The following is a 16,192-nucleotide window of genomic DNA, read 5'->3' on the forward strand; positions in this document are numbered from 1 at the left end:
TTGTGTTGCAAATAGTGTCATTCAGTAAGCGATTACACGATAAAAGAGAACTCCAAAACAGTCCAATGGGTCAGGTGAACGTTTGGTGGTTACTGATGCAAAGGTACCTCATTTGAGTCTAATGTGCCATACAATGTGAAGTTTTGATTTTTTTATTGTTACTTTAAAAATATATTCTTGCAGCTTTCTTCAAAAAAGTCCATGTTCATGTATGGGTATCACGTGACAAAGCTAATAGGGTAAAGTGTTATTCCTCACCAAATTGAGCAATGGTATCATATATATTACATATTGTATATCACACAATATAGCATATATGTTCTCTAAAGCAGTCTTATCACCCTGCAGCTCAAAACCTCCAACCCACTGAAGCTTGGCAGGTGTGAGCCTGGTCAGGGCCTGGATGAGAGACCTCCTGGGAAAAACTAAGGTTGCTGCTGGAAGAGGTGTTAGTGGGGCCAGCAGGGGGCGCTCACCCTGTAGTCTATATGTCTATATGGGTCCTAATGCCCTAGTATAGTGATGGGGACATTATAATGTAAAAAGGCACCATCCTTTGGATAAGATGTAAAATCGAGGTCCTGATTCTCTGTGATCATTAAAAATCCCAGGGTGTTTCTCAAAAAGAGTAGGGGTGTTACTCCGGCGTCCTGGCCAATTTTCCTGTTGGCGTGTCCACAAAAGTGCTATATAAGTGTAAGCAAGTATTATTAATAATAAGAATGCTAATCTGAACCTAATTTCGCAAGACTGAATTTTTTCCTGTAATTATTTTGTCAACATGACACTATTTGCAGTGTAAGAAAATTTCAAACATACATCCACTTGTGGACACAGAGTACCAATGAGGATTTTTCTTGAGTTTGCAGTAAAAACTATGGCAAAAATGTCTGTGTGAAATCGCTAAATTTCAGACTGGACAATGAGAGTTCGAATCATCACACTGTTTCTGTATAACGTAAATCTGAATGACATTTTTAAAACATTACAGATTGGTATGAAGGCTGATGGGTAATTTTAACAGATGGGTTCTAAAAACTAATGCCCAACTTGAGTACAGTAAACTTAAATCTACTGTGTCAGGAACGTACTGTAGGAGTTGACTTGGACAGTCACCATGCCTTTGACAAAAACGTCTCACCGATAATTGTCTTCTGTTTGTCAAACAAGTGAATTGTAGAATGAATACATGTGAGGTAATCACACCATTTTAGTTGCTAAACATTAAAAGTGGACAAATTTGTCTAAATCCATTCAAAGTTGCTGAGTGAGATATATTGGATTTTAGCAGGCAAATTGTTTCTGTTTCTGTATGTGGCCCTCTACAAACTTTTGTTACACGCTCTGAAATACTGTACCTGCCAACAGGGCGAGAAGGAGTTCTTCCCAAGCTAAGACTGTGCTTCAGTATAGATTCATTAACTTTGGAGTTCAAGTGCAGATCAGTTTTTTCATTGCAGCTGAGACGTGCCGCATTCTGAGTTCTCCTGGTTAAACATTGAAACCCCCTGCCGCGGTTGAACAGCAGTTTCGAAAATGGCTCAGTCTGTGTGGTGGACTGGACGTGTGCTCTGTAAATCTCAGCCACGCTTTGAAAACGTTTTTCAGAGGAGCCCACCCTGTGTGTTTCTTTCTTACCTGCGTTCTGGTCTTCTTATCCGACCTTGTCTCTGGGAGCTGGGTTAGTTGCTCTCTCTCTCTCTTTCTCTCTCTTTCTCTCTCTCTCTCTCAGTGTCCCTCCACTGTTTTTCGGCTCCTCCCTCTCCGCTCAATCTACATCCGTAAGCAGAGAAGAAAAGATTTGTGAACACCAGCACAAGCGATGAGGCTGACAGGTCCGTACAGAAGCACTCGCTGGCACTCAGGCACGCTTACAGCCCGGGGCATACAGTGAAGTTCAAAGCCATGAATGAGTCCTTCCTGCGTCAGCAAGTAGGAGCAATGGACACTGTTTGTTTAACTTTGTGAAGGTGCAAGCACCCTATCTATTAACACCTTAACTCTTTCGTTCCAAAAACCTGCAGATTTTTTAGTATAGTGGAAGTGCTGACATATACAGTATTGCAGGTTGTCGGGTTCTCCTGATGGGAGATCAACATGGCGGGCTTTATGGAGAAACCTTTCAAAGCAGAGGCACAGATCACTTTATTGGCCGTATACAATTTCTTGTATTAGGAGGTTGTCTTTTCACATACCCCAACTTGCTCTCCATGTGATACACAGACAGGGAGAGAAGCTTGGGGTCAGACTGCAGGGTCAGCCATTTATACGGTACCCCTGGAAAAGCTGGGGTTAAGGGCCTTGCTAAGGGGCCCAACGGAGTAGGATTCCTGAATATGAACCGGCAAGCTTCCAGCCACAGATCCTTAGCCACAGAGCCACCGGACCACCTATCATGTCATAGGCATGTAATGACAATGGCCAGTGTTGGGGATTTCCTCCTACTGTGTCACCAGTGGCATCACATTCTACACACTCTTTCTCCCTGCTTGCATGGAGAATGCGAAGTGGGGGCAGTTAAACAGCAGCAACCTACAGTACTGGTAGGTTAAATGAAAAAACAAAAACTTGGTGAGTGTGTGCCCTACAATGGACTGGTGTCCCATGCAGGGTGTATCCTGCCTTGTGCCCATTACTTGCCAGGATAGGCTCCAGCTCCTCCATGACCCCGTATTGGAAAATGAATGGATGGATTCACTAGTCTGCTTTCCTAGCGAATTTACCCAGTGTCTTTTGAGTGTGTAAACTGAAATAATATCAGTTATTGGATTGAATGGACTGAATAAAATGCACTACAACAATGACCTAAAAGGAGACAAGAGAAACCAGTCTTTTTATATACAGATATAATAGATAACGTGTGCTATTGATGTCTCCAAAAGTTCGTCTTTGCTATTGCCAGTGTCTGCACAGGCTCACTTCTCTTAGCTGTGATAGCAGCAGAGCAGAACCACAGGGAAATGACAGCTCTTGTGATTGTCCTGTGTTGAGCTGAGAGGTACAGTATTTGCACACTGTGAGGAATTCAAGGCTGTGGCTGTGTTTTAAGAATATATGAGCTGTGTTGAAAAGGTTCGAAACAGAAAGGTTAACTAGCTCTGCGTGGAATGCATGTGTGCTGTGTGCATGTAAGTTATTCTGAGGCTGCAGAGGCAAAGGTTTTTAACCGAAACCAGTCGTGCAGGAAATGAAGTGTCACATGTCTTTTTTTTCCAGAGGCTACTGCTTTTTATAGTACATGAATGTAAAAGAGATATTTTAAATGTGGATTTGGACAGATAGTTTAGAAAAAGGTACAATCTGTTTCAAAGCAGTTGTTCCTTTCAATTTTGCATAATGTGGTATCAGAATTTGCTTGTGGTTGAATGTTCAGAAATTATGGTACTTAATGCCAGAGTTACCACTATAAGATCCTTAAATATACAGTACTGCAACCTGCAAGTGCACTGCGTGGAGTTATAAAAAATGAGTCAAGTATTTAAAAAGAAATCAATCAGGTAAAATAGATACTGTATACTGTCAGCAGCTGAGTAGTGGTTAGGACTCTGAACTCCAGACTGCAGAGTCATGGCATCCAAATTCTGTGTGGTTCCAAATACTGCTGTGGTTTTAACAAGGTGCCTCTTTCAGAAAAAGTAAGTATGACATATTCATTCCTAACAATTCCAAGGTATCACTATTTTGACAAAAGTCCTCAGTTGTTGTTACGCTGACTAAATTACGATTTTCATTTTTGTCATGAATACAGGGACACTCAAATTTCACAGAAATCGGTTGATATAATAAAGTACATGCGCTGTCACCACCCTATGTGTAACCAACATGAGGTATGTGAAAGTTTATTATTATAAAAAAAATTCTCTGGCACAAGTTGTCTCACCTTGTTATGTGCAATGCAATCCAGTAGGTGGCAGCACAATCCAATTACCGCCTGTCCTTTCTACGAATGAGCCAGTCATTTGCTTTGACTTGATTTTTTTAGAGACTAACGTAAATCCCCTCTACAACCACCTTTACATTATAAAGCCATATTAAGGACTCGACAATGAATTGAATGATATTTAAACCTGTACATGTCAACACAAGAGTGCTGTATGAAGTTGTGCTGACAAGACACCATTGACCTTCCCTGATCTTGATGCTACTTATTAAGCTTCTTTTTCTATTTTAAGATATTTAAGGAAATCGCTGTTGGTGACTACGCTGGTCTTATGACTCTTTGTAATGATACGCCACCGTAAGAGTGTCAAAGTTTTCAACACCTTTCACATTGTTGCATAAACAATGAGCATCATATTTAGTTAGAACTATTCTTGCGAAGGCAAACATTTTGTTCTTTTTTGTCCTTTACAGGTAACTCCGTTTTGGCCTTACAGATATGTTATCTTAAACCAGTTGTGACTTTTAGCACCTGATCTCTCTGGGGGAAATACATCCCTGAATTGTGTAGCATCTTCTTCCAATTCAAGGTTGCGGAGGAGCGAGATTATCCTGGCAACAAACAGGCAGAAGGCAGGGTACACCCTGGATGGGACGCCAGTCCATTATGGGACAGACACACATTCACACCAGGTCCCATGCTCCCAGAAGCTTAATTAACCTACCAGCATGTCTTTGGACTGTGGGAGGAAAGTGGAGCACCTGGAGGAAGTCAACATGAAGACGACAAGAAGACACAAACCAGGTTGCAGGCATTCTTTTAGATGGTCAAAATAATCCTTAAATCAAGTCTCCTGTTCCTTTTATACGGATAATTATTCATTTGTGCCTCGGGACTAAGGAGCTCATACTATTCAGAAAACATTATTGTGTGCTACACAGTATGTTTTCGCAAGGGGTTTGTCTTCTTTGGCTCTCAGTTGCCTTGCAACCAGCATAGTGCTTTTAGATCCTAGTTTTAACTCTGGGAAAAGCGGAGATAATCCTTTGTAGATTAAATGGAAACATATGCAAAACTGCAGATCTTGCAGAATTCCTGTTTTTCCATCTAGCATGCTTCAGGCAGGTGGCGGCTTTCTTTTTTGCTGACCTAATATACAAAGTAGACGAAGAGATATGAAAACTGAGAACAGTGGCAGATAACAATGATCAGGAATTAGGAACCTATTAGGAAATCAATGACATGCCATGGCACGTATAATTACAGTTATATCCCAGCCTGCATCGTGCCAGCCCTGTGCTAAATCCTATATAAACCAGATGTTTTTCATTCGGAAGGAGATCGCTACAGTATATTGCATAATAGAGGCCAGACAGGAACCCAGTAAACACTACAGTAACGAGGCAAATATTTTCACAATGAGCTGAGTGGTGGAAGAGGTAATAAAAAAGGGTCTGACCTTGGATTGTTTATTATGCGGCAGAGCAGCTAAATGTTTATCTTGGAAGCCAGCGTCGGTTGCAGTGACAGAAAACATAGAAGACTAGGAGTTCAGAATAAAGACTGAAGAGAAATTTCACAGACCCAGTTCTGTAAGTAACCCTACTTCTCCAAATGTGCTGCGTTTTGATGACGGATCTGCTCTGGGAGAATTTGGGCCAGTTGAGAAGACGTCCGCCTGTGCTGACACAATAAATTACTAGTAATTATGGAAACCGCTGCCAATTACTGTGAGGCGAATGACAGAGTACTGTTAAGCACCTGATCGCTGGGCATTGTGATTTGCATTGCCAGAGCTGATCCAAGAACTCTTTGGAAGATATTGCATTTCTGACAGTAGAAAGTCGACCTAAGCCTAACTTGGGAAAGTCCAAATAATTGCTGAGGTCTGAATGTAAGGGCTTTTGCTTATACGCAAAAATACTACAAAAACTCCAAAATAAAAGCAGGACAAGATGTTTTGTAGTTCAAGTAGGTAACTGTGTCAGCATGCATAGGCTGCAAAGGAACAAGTTAAAGGTTTATTCCATGCTGAAAAGAGAAGAAGGGAAACACAACATTTTGGTTGTGGAGCCTTCTTCGGGTGTTTTGTGATTACTTAAGACTGACCTTCCTGACTTTTTGTGAAGAAGGATGTACTGTACAGGCTTAAAAGACTGTAAATCCATGTACAGTGTGCTTAAGACATCCTAAAGAAGTAGTGTAAGAGCAGAATTTAAAGAAGAGGCAGAATAATGCTCTGTGCAGCATATAATATGTACTGTATAGAAATTGAAATAACTGCAGTCATTCAAAAGATAGTGTTAAAAGAGCTTTGAATAAAAGATCAATAATTTGGTAAATGACTGAATCTTAAAAAGCTTGCTTATTTAATCTGATTAAATCTTTTGAGGATATATTAAAATACTTTTGCTCTGCAAATATGAGAAGGTAGATTGCTCCATTGGAATTCTGTGCATTTTAGTATTTGCTGCAGTGAGAACCAATTAAGATTAGCCAACAGATACAGTCTGTTTCAGCTCAACCTTTCTCTTTCTAATGGGGTTCATGTTAGCGATCTGATATACCTGTAGGTATTTTCTCTGAAAAGTGATTTACCTGTCATTTCTGGTATTCATGGGGATAACCCAGTACTCTGTAATAATGATTGTTTTAATAAAGTTTTTATTCATGAACTGCCCTATAATTCACTTGCATGGGACCAAGAGCAATACAGAGCTGTGAATTCCACATAATGTAAAAGTACATAATCATGAATGCTCTCTAGCATTTTCTGAAAGAAAAACAAACTAATGAATAGTCCCTATTTTAGTAGTCTTAGATGTGTTAACCCTGTTGATCCACACTGTCCAATATATAGATAACATATAAAGCAAGACAAGGTCATCAGTCCTTAAGACATGCAATCTTCTGACCTTAACCCAGTTTGGAGCGCTTGTCCTAATGTCTTTCACTTCCTAGGTGGGACAAATGGCCGATCAGGCAAGGTTGTGGAAAGAACCGAACTTGCACTGACCCTCAGACACTCAGAATCACCCAGCTGGTCTGACATAGGCTCTAAGAAAGACAGCGTTCTGATGGATGACGTTAAGTAGACTTCAGGGTCGCTTTGCTTTTACATGCCTTGATGCATGATAACACACTGCCATCCCCAGCTTTTGTTCGAGATCATTAATAGTAATCCCACAGGAAAAACATCCCTGAGCTGTTCACCCACGTGACATCTGACTCACTCACTCTCTGCCCCCTCCTGCCACTCCTTCCTCTGTAGCTGGATAAGGGAAGCATTTACTATCTCCCCTGGCTCTCCCAGTGTGGTCTTACTGGCTGGCTGTGGAAAGACTGACCTCTGTCAGGAAATAAGCTTGTCCACCTGGCATGTGTGTGGTGGCTGGGGGATAGATTGCCCTCAATTTGTGGGGACATTTTTCTCAAATGTAATCCCTAAAGACAAAAACTGCTGAAAAACAGATAATGAAGTGAAATTCCTACATTGGAAATGACCTTTCTTATTAACTACATGGCATCTGTATTGCATCTTTAAGTGCTAAAAATAGTTTTAGGTTTTAGACACGTGTCACTTCATACAAGAGAAACTTGCTAAAAACCTTTAGCTGGTTAGATTTCATGGTCTCTCCATGACGACAATGATTTGAGTGTGGTTAATGGGAATGGGAATAAAACTACATGTATATTCTGTATTTTAGTGTCTGTGTGGTTGAAAAATCTTTTTACCATGTTAAATAGGCACCATGTCTCACTCTGCAATTGTTTTCATACCTTGTGCTGCTTATATGCCTTTTTGGTGTCTGCTAAGCAGTGCTTTCAGAGCTTCGCCATAGAGGCAGAGAAGAAAACCCTCTTTCCTGTATATTAAATGTCAGGCACTGTTTTATACATCAGAGCTCAGAGTTGAATGATTTATTTTATCCATATTAAATAGGCCTTTCTCAAGTGGCAGGCTCTCAACTTCTAGTATTAATCATAGGTCTGTTTGTGCTGTCAGACTTCTTTTCTGCTCTGGCAGTGATTAGCAGGCAATTCAGGCCAGACCTCAGTGAAACTGGTGCCTGAGAGCCATACTGATACTGCTTTCTTTTTCACAAATACCTCAGAACTGAGCTCCAGAACACTGGGAAAGTTAACAAGTGTCAAGACGACCTAAAAGCAAACGATTACCAGAGACATTCAAAATGAGGGGATTCAGAGAGATTGTTCCAGAACAAAATGGGTTCTGCAGGATGTAGTAACTGTGTACAGTATGTATTTGAATCCTTCAAGGACATTTAGTCCATTCTCTCATGTACCAGTAGAGGGTGTTAAAGACTTTGAAAGTGGTTTTAAACGTTAGTTGACTTTCCCCCATTTTTTTGTTTTTGTTTGTGTAAGCCATCTGTTTTGTTTAATTTTTAATATTTTTGAAGTTGAGCAATTTCTGAATCTGTACATATCCAAGAAAACTTGCTTATTAGTGTTTTCAGAAATGAGATATGCTGTGCAAGTGCTTCACAAAAGCCAATAACTTTTAACTCAGCAGTTATAAGTATCTGGGGAAATCCAGCATTTTAGCTCAAGAAATGTGCGCCGTTCCTGGTGGTTTTATCACAACCGACACCTTGAGTTGTGTTATTGCTTCTGTACTCATCTGACACTTAGAAATACTGACAGAGCTTCTGTTAGGAGTACATCTTGTAGCAATCAGCTGCCATGTCAAACACATACTGTACATCACACAGATGTGCAGAGGCTACAATCCTGCAGAATCTTTGGCTACCATTTAATGAGCATGTGATCAGTACTTAGGAAATGTAATTAGCTGAACCAGTAAATGATTGGATATATGTCCAGCATATAGTCAAGGCTGAAATTAAATATAGAAGTCACTGTAGTTTAGGGTTTATCGCCTCTGTTTAAAGTAGAAGCCGGTGCAGCATTTCCATCTTGTTTTAGACTTGATGCCACAGCTGTTTTCGTATGGCTGTTTAGTATGGCTTAGCTAATACATAGTAATGGCAACATTGTCCTACAGTGGACTGTTAGCCCAGTTGGAATTAACCCGAACAATAATTGCTAACCCAGCCCCTTTGTGCTGCCTGAGTTCTCTGTCTTTTCCTCTAATCTTGTGTTTTTAGTTCTCTTTTTTGTGACTCACTAGGTTAAATACCATAATCCTATCCATTTCTAACACCTAGCTAGCAATTATAGAAAATGTTGTAGGCTGCTCTGCCCCAAAGAAAGCATACATCTGTCATAATTATTTCAAGGTACCAACCCGATACGACTTTAGTGCTTACAGAAACAGAGTATGGGACACTCTCACTATTTTAAAGAGGTATCCAAATACGCCACCCATTTTTAAATGACCATTACTCACCACTAAATACAAGATAAACTGGCTAAAAGCTTTAAGTCGTTGGATTCCCTGAATATAATTCCTTTATTTTTTATTTTTGCATTTTGAGTCCAAATTAATGATTCTAAAAAACAATTTCAGCTTACTTAATTTCCTTACTGGAGAATATATTCTATACATTTACAGTCTAATATGAAACACACTAGATTCATATAACAGCAGTGTAATATTCTCTGATAAATGCAAATCACAAATCAAAAACTCTTCCAAGTTTGTAGGGGAAAGGACTTCAGAATGAAATTGCTCTTTTCACCTGTGAGAAGTGGATCCTAGTGTTTAAAGAAAGGATTATGAGCAAGTCCCTTTACAAAAGTATTAGCCTCCACTCCCAGGCCACTACTGAAGTCAATGGCTAACCTATTTCGGCTTTGTGTTGGATATTACTGGCTGGTGGTGATGATATAAGATGGCTTACAATTTTAGTGTATTTTTGTGGCACAAACAATTTTGTTTAGACCTATTCATCATTTGCCAGTGTTGATGATGCATTGTCGGTATTAACCTTTCAAATCTGGAGCTAGATTTCATCAGCACAACAGTGTGTACAGTATGTGTGACAGATACAGCTGTGCTCTGCCCCTGCTAGGAGTTGATCCCAGTCCAGTACAGGCTCAGATCGGATAGAGCCTCACTCACAGACAGTGGAGAACTCCGCTGCACTAAAAGAGCAGGTCTTCTGCTGTAGCAGCATTCAGCTCTGTTTAGGTTTCAAAGTGGTGGAGTTGCTCAACAACGTGCTCATTGCCACTCAACGTATGTACTGTACATCACATCAATATTTACCACCTGGTACAGACTAAGTAATTTAAACATTTGACTGAATTCTGGTTTCCAGCAGCACGGAAATGAGTTAAATGTACAAGTGTCAGCAGAAAGATTTATCAAATACTGTACCAAAGTTACAGACCATGCCTTTTTGGGAGCACAAATTCAAATATTTTTTGCTGAAATGCTGTCTGCAAACAGACTAGTTGGTTGTTCTGAAGAAGATATGTTAGAGGAAGCAGAGGTTGTGCTATTTTCTGATTATAAACAGAGCCCTCAGTGGCAATACAGAATTGTCAGTAGACTACCAGGATACAATGAGAGAAGAGTCAGCCAGCCTGCAGGAGGCTCATCAAGGGTAGACCAACTCATTGTCTCTTTTCAGCCTAAATTTATAAGAGCAGTTCATCCACTGTAGGGTTTATATTTAGGACTTCATATTTATTCACCTTATAGTTTCTTGTTGTCTACCCAAAAGAGGTCAGAAATAATAGCATCATTGTCTAGGATTTTGCAATATTCTTTTTTTGGTGGAGGAAGTGTCAATCAACTTCATGCCCCACCCCTTGAATGCTGATGTCATTACAAGTTGCACATGATTATCTCCATTAGATTATGTTTTTTTTCTGTCCCCCTCTGCCTGCCTTTATACCTGTAATGAGCTTGATTGCTTGGTACTTTAATGATTCTGGACCCATGCATTCACTAATTGAAACAGATTATTTTCCTTTCTATGGAGGCTGTAGCCACTGCATTATTTGTTCTGGTATTATTATGATATTCTATCTGGAAACACACACTAAGGACAAAAGTGCAGGGATAACAAAGCATTGAAAAGTTTCCAGTCATGTGATGGAGGCTGATGAGTCTGCTGGACCAATCAACTTGTCTGTCAGTATTCCACTTCATTTTGAAATCACTGTTGTTAAAAAGTTTTGATAGGAATAAAGATGAAAAGCTGGCAACACTGGCTCTTGTTAGGGAGCCTGTGTGACCTTCTCACATGTCTTGACAAAACTGAGCAATAGTCATTTCCTACCTCAAGCCGAAATCCGAGTCTCAAAAGAGGAGATCTTCCTGATGCAAAATGTCTTGGGTCGGATGCGTATGCGTGTCTCTGTGTTTCCCAGGAGAGCCAGTATGCTTCACACTTGTGGGATGCCAAGGTATTGTACATAGTAATCACCTTCCATGGAGGAAATATAGATCTGAGAGGGGATAACGTCCCATTCTTAATTGTACTTGAAAAACCTCTTTCTGGAAGACTTCTTCTACTGTCTGCGAAAGCTCTGCAAAAAAATGGATCTCTTTAAAATTATGATCCACCCCCTGCAGACAAAAGAAAACACAAAGGAAATTGCCTGGGAAAGAAGAAACTGTCTGGTCCTGCTTGTCAGTGCAGGCCGTGTGCCAGTATGATTCAGAACTTTGACTTTGACCATCCACATAGCGGGGGTTAGCAGGATATTAAGAGCATGGCAACATCAGTCAGTCAGATTCACGTCTCAGTCTTGAATACAGCGTCTGCTTATGTGCTGAGACAGGAAGGACACACATCTGCCTTCAATCTCCTTTCAGTCTCAGTCCATTGAGGTGGACTCTGAATTCTGGATTGTGCACAAAACAAATTTTATTTTTTAAAAAGGGGGAAAAAGTGACTGGGTGCTTTTTCTAACACACAAAAAGGGTGGTTCCTCTAGATCCTTGTGCCTGCTAGGGAATTTCTATTATTTCCATCTGAGGATGGAAACTATTACACAGCTCACAGGGCTTCACATGAACTGCTGAGTGGGTGGGTCGTGCAGGGCTAGCGCACACACATGCACACACAAACACTGTGACTCACTCCCTGCACTTCAGACTACAGCCAAGCCACTGGCCTGAGACAGCAAGCGGCTGTGCACTGCAGTTATCTCACTGCTTGAGCAAGATTAAATCCACAAAGAGCGGTAAGTACTGCCGACTTAATACTTTTGGTCTCTTCTGTTTTTTTTTTCATGATGATTGTGTTTTCCGATTTGACTTTGGCTGGTGTGAAAGGCAAGAAATTAATAGAGGAATTGCAGTTGTTTTAGGTGGCTGTTTTCATTGTAGTGGTTAATAATCACTCAGGGGTAAAACAGTACTGTATGGCTAATTTAATTTATTGTGTTATTCTTCATAGTATTTAGAAAGCACATCAGGTACCACATAAAGCACTACAAATCTAGTTTGTATGTCTGTAGAACAGTGCTGTGGCTTGCTGGTTAGGGCTCTAGACTTGTGACAGGAAGGCTGTGGGTTCAAATTCCAGGTGAGACAATGTTGTTACACCCTTGAGGAGGCACTTTGCCCTAATTGTTCCAGCACACTATCCAGCTGTGTAATGGGATTCCAAAGTTGCGTTAGATTAATGCCAGCTACTATCAAAGTCAATAAATCAATATACTGTATGCACCAGTTAAAGTCCATGTCCGTTTTGTATCTGATTGGGCTCTTCTTGAATAGCTAGTGTGCCATCTATTTGGCAGCGTCTAGAGTAAGGGGCCAGTCCGAGTCACTCTTTGGACTCAGAGCTGCAATTTTTAATGAGTCTTGCCTAATTGGAGTGAACCTCCTGGTGGTAAATGGATCATTCATATCCATGTGCCCAGTCCTCCGAGAGACACATCTCCCCTGCCTCAGCACTCCTCACGTGTGCCAGAGTCGTGTCACACAAGGGTGGCAGCAGGATGACCCAGGGGGAGAGTGTAGAGAATGTTGCCTAAAGCTGCACTGCGGGAGGAAGGTGGCTTTGTTGGCACAGTAGTAATAGTGTTTGTGTATTAGTCCAGGGGATGGGGGTTTCCTCTCATTGACCCCAAGCAGCAGACTCAGGTGTCACTTTGCTCTTACACTGACAGGGGCAGAAAACCCAGTGCTCAACTGAGTTTCAGCTGAGGGAGAGATGGCTCAAGTCTGGTGGTAATCATGGACCATAGAACAGGGTACATGACTGGAACAGAGTAGGAAATGTTTGTTTGAATCTATAGGTTTTCTACAATGTTTGATTGGGGCTACAAAATAGTGTGTATATTGTAGCATTATACTGATTGCATGATTAAGGGTGTCTAGCAAACCTGATGCATTGTGGATCATGTGTTGGGCTGGGGTAGTTTTGCAAACAGGTGGGTTGCCTGTTTTTGCGACCATTTGAACTTTTTTTGTGTATTACAAGAATTAAGAACATGAGAGGAGGCCCATCTAGCATGTTTAGTAGTTAATAGTTCATCCAGCTGTTTCTTGAAAGCAGCCGGGTTATCAGTTTTAACAACATGGCTGGGAATCTTGTGCCAGACTCCCACAACCCTCTGTGTAAAGACATGCCTCCCTCTTTTTGGTTTTAAACACACTTCCACAAAGTTTCCTTATGCGCCCCCTGGTTGTTGTTTCTTTGCATAGGAATTTCAAGATTTGTTCAGTTCAAGAATGTCCCATCCCGGAATGCAAAAGAGATGTGTTTTTTTTTGGAAAATGCAACCAACACACATAAACGCACAACATAACACACACCGCTCAAGAAGACACAAAAGGGAACCCCCCAAGAAGCAGAAAGGACTCTAGGGCTCCCAACCTGGAAAGCAAACATGCTGACATAAACATAAAGAACCGCGGAGGTCTCATTGCGGATGGGTATCCATTACCCACACTAGTGGCTGATGACACTCACTGAGAAAGAGAACCTCAGCTCACAGGAGCACATTGTACAGCTGCTAACAGAAGTGCTGACTCCCTGTGTCTGACACAAGGTTATTTGTTTAAATGTAAATAGTGTAAATGTCCTTGTTACCTTTGACATATAAATGAACAATAGAATGAATACTTTTTCTTTCTAGCAGGTGATAGGTAAAGGAAAGCGTGCTGGTGAATTCATTCATTTAATACCTGGGGGATGCAGCTCTACAGAAGGCCTTGTGTCTGATTCAGCATGGCCATTATTTACACCTGCAAGTTCTTTCTTTTCTTTTTTTTTCTCAAAGCGATAAATCATTATTTGGCATCAAGGCTGCACCTTCCCCTTCTTATTTTCTGGAATGGCTTATAGCAGGGATGTTCACTCCTGATCCTGGAGAGCCCCAATCCAGCAGACCACAGTATATCTAATATATAATTAAGGAGTAGTTCCTCTAGCTGAATACAAGCCTGGCTAAATTCTTTAATAGTTTACAGCTGTTCCCAATCGTTAGAAGCAGTTAACCTATACAACTTAATTGATTACGGCTCTCCAGGACCAGGTTTACAGAATCAGTTAAGAAAATCCTTAAAAAATACCAAAAGGGAATGGTTTTTTTTAAGACACAAATGTCTACATGGAGTTATCCATTTTGCTTTCCTATTTTTATGCTTCATTTAAGCAGATAATTCAGTCATTTCCAATGATGCTCTGTAGTGATAAGATCTGATACATATACAACAGGGAAGTTAATGGAGCGATTTGATTGAAAGACTTCACTTAGAGGTATAGCAGCAGTGTTTCACTGCAACCTGAACCTGCAACCCTTCAATCAGGGGTCTAGATCCCTAACCACTAGTCCAGACTGTTACCTGATCCTGATGAAAGGTGTTTTATTATACAAACTTAAGCTCTTATTGCTAAGCGCACACACACTATTTTTGGTTAGATAACATTCAAATACTGTATGTATTCCACCAAGACTAGCTCCTTGAAAGTCATCCCAAGGCCTAATGGAACAGTACGATACAGTGGCTCTGTTAAGTGTCAACTACAAGTGAAGCAATTTAGCAGTTTGTGTCAGTTGTTGTTTATGTTGTATGTGTTGTTGTAGATAGAGACAGTGGAGAAGGTCTAGACTTGAGCTTAGTTTGCTAGTAAAAGCCCAGAACACCCTGACTTCTTACTCCTGTTGTGATGTGAGAGGTGGTGATGGGACATTGAGTTTAGGGTTGCTGGTCACTATGAAAAGGCATTCAGAAAACACTGATCACACTGGCTGACTCCACCCTCCAACGATGGTATCAGAACATTCCCATAGCGAAGTACTATGTGAAGCAGTTTGTTTGACAAGAAGGAGATTGGGTGTTCTCAAAAGATTAAGAGGCAGTTATTTACTTAACCTGTTTGATTGTAAAATAAAATAAACCATCTTCAACCGCCCTCTATAAAGATAAGAGATGATTTAATGTGCTGCGTGGAAGAGTTCTGAGTAAATGGGTATTTGATCTCCAAGGGTCCAGGAGTGCCAGACATGTGGAACCCAGTTTAAAATACTTTTGATTTCCTGTGGTTACACAAAGCTTATACAGACAGCCCCAAAATTTCAGACTAACAGAAAAAAAAAATAAGGATGGCTTTCCATGAAGGAAATGTGGACAGGTCCAATAAGAAAATATATCAAAAAGGTCATTATAGGAGAAAAACACATATCAAAAGGTCATAAGACAGGTGAGAAGTTAAAGAAAACACACATACACCTTTTTACATTTGAACTAGAGGACAGAATCCCCTATAATAGGAATCTACATTGAAGACATAGGAATTGACTTGAAGAGTGGTATAGCCAATTGAACACAAACCAACTGCTGGCCAGACTGCCAAAAGACACCCAACAGGAACCACATGCCCCTACCGTACTGCACATCCACCACTGTTTCATGGGCATTAAACAAATAGTCCTCTCGGGATTGGACCCGAATCCTGTGTTTGCTCCAGAGCTGTTATTTTTTTACCTAATGAGAAGAAAATACAGAAGGGAACTGAAAGCGGGTTAGAGAAAAAAAGGACAGCGGTACTGTACGTGGGGCTAAAACTGAAAGGCGAAGCCGTGTGGTGTCTTTGGCAAAATGCAGCCGCGGTTCATAGCCAGAGTCATAATCAGCTCTTCCACTTCAATGAGCTTCAGAATGACAGGAATAAAGATCGCATCACAGCAGGGGGCACATAACTGAGGGCTGTATGACACTTCGCCTGGGTAAACACTGTCAGGGCACTCTGACAGATCTGCAAAGGGGGCTGTTACTCTGCTATGCCTTACAGATAACTTTTCTCTCTGTAGTGCTGTGCTCTTTATTATTTGGTAAACCTCTTACAGTACATTCAGCCCCACTACAACTTCATAGCAGACACCAAAAGTGTGCTGTCTACCTCTCTACACTTC

General features: G+C 40.8%; 2 protein-coding genes across 8 annotated transcripts in view; one reads left to right on the forward strand and one right to left on the reverse strand.

Moving 5' to 3' along the window:
• rhobtb2a (Rho related BTB domain containing 2a) overlaps positions 1-11,342 on the reverse strand; it is a 40,357-nt gene extending 29,015 nt beyond the window's left edge. Inside the window, exons 1-2 of one of the 3 annotated variants that reach the window (XM_088624064.1) lie at positions 11,098-11,342; positions 1,639-1,773 (exon numbers count right to left, since the gene is read on the reverse strand). The gene's annotated coding sequence lies outside the window, so the exon portion shown is untranslated. Of the gene's footprint in view, positions 1-1,638; positions 1,780-11,097 lie in introns of those variants that run through there. The other 2 variants (XM_088624066.1, XM_088624065.1) reach the window with 2 other exon arrangements.
• Positions 3,752-16,192, forward strand: part of sorbs3 (sorbin and SH3 domain containing 3) — a 56,407-nt gene continuing 43,966 nt past the window's right edge. For 2 of the 5 annotated variants that reach the window (XM_088624050.1, XM_088624053.1), the window contains exon 1: positions 11,871-12,007. The gene's annotated coding sequence lies outside the window, so the exon portion shown is untranslated. Of the gene's footprint in view, positions 3,828-4,353; positions 5,473-11,870; positions 12,008-16,192 lie in introns of those variants that run through there. The other 3 variants (XM_088624051.1, XM_088624055.1, XM_088624057.1) reach the window with 3 other exon arrangements.

The sequence above is a fragment of the Lepisosteus platostomus genome, chromosome 3 (assembly GCF_059453375.1).
Source record: "Lepisosteus platostomus isolate fLepPlt1 chromosome 3, fLepPlt1.hap1, whole genome shotgun sequence".
Lineage (NCBI taxonomy): Eukaryota > Metazoa > Chordata > Actinopteri > Semionotiformes > Lepisosteidae > Lepisosteus > Lepisosteus platostomus.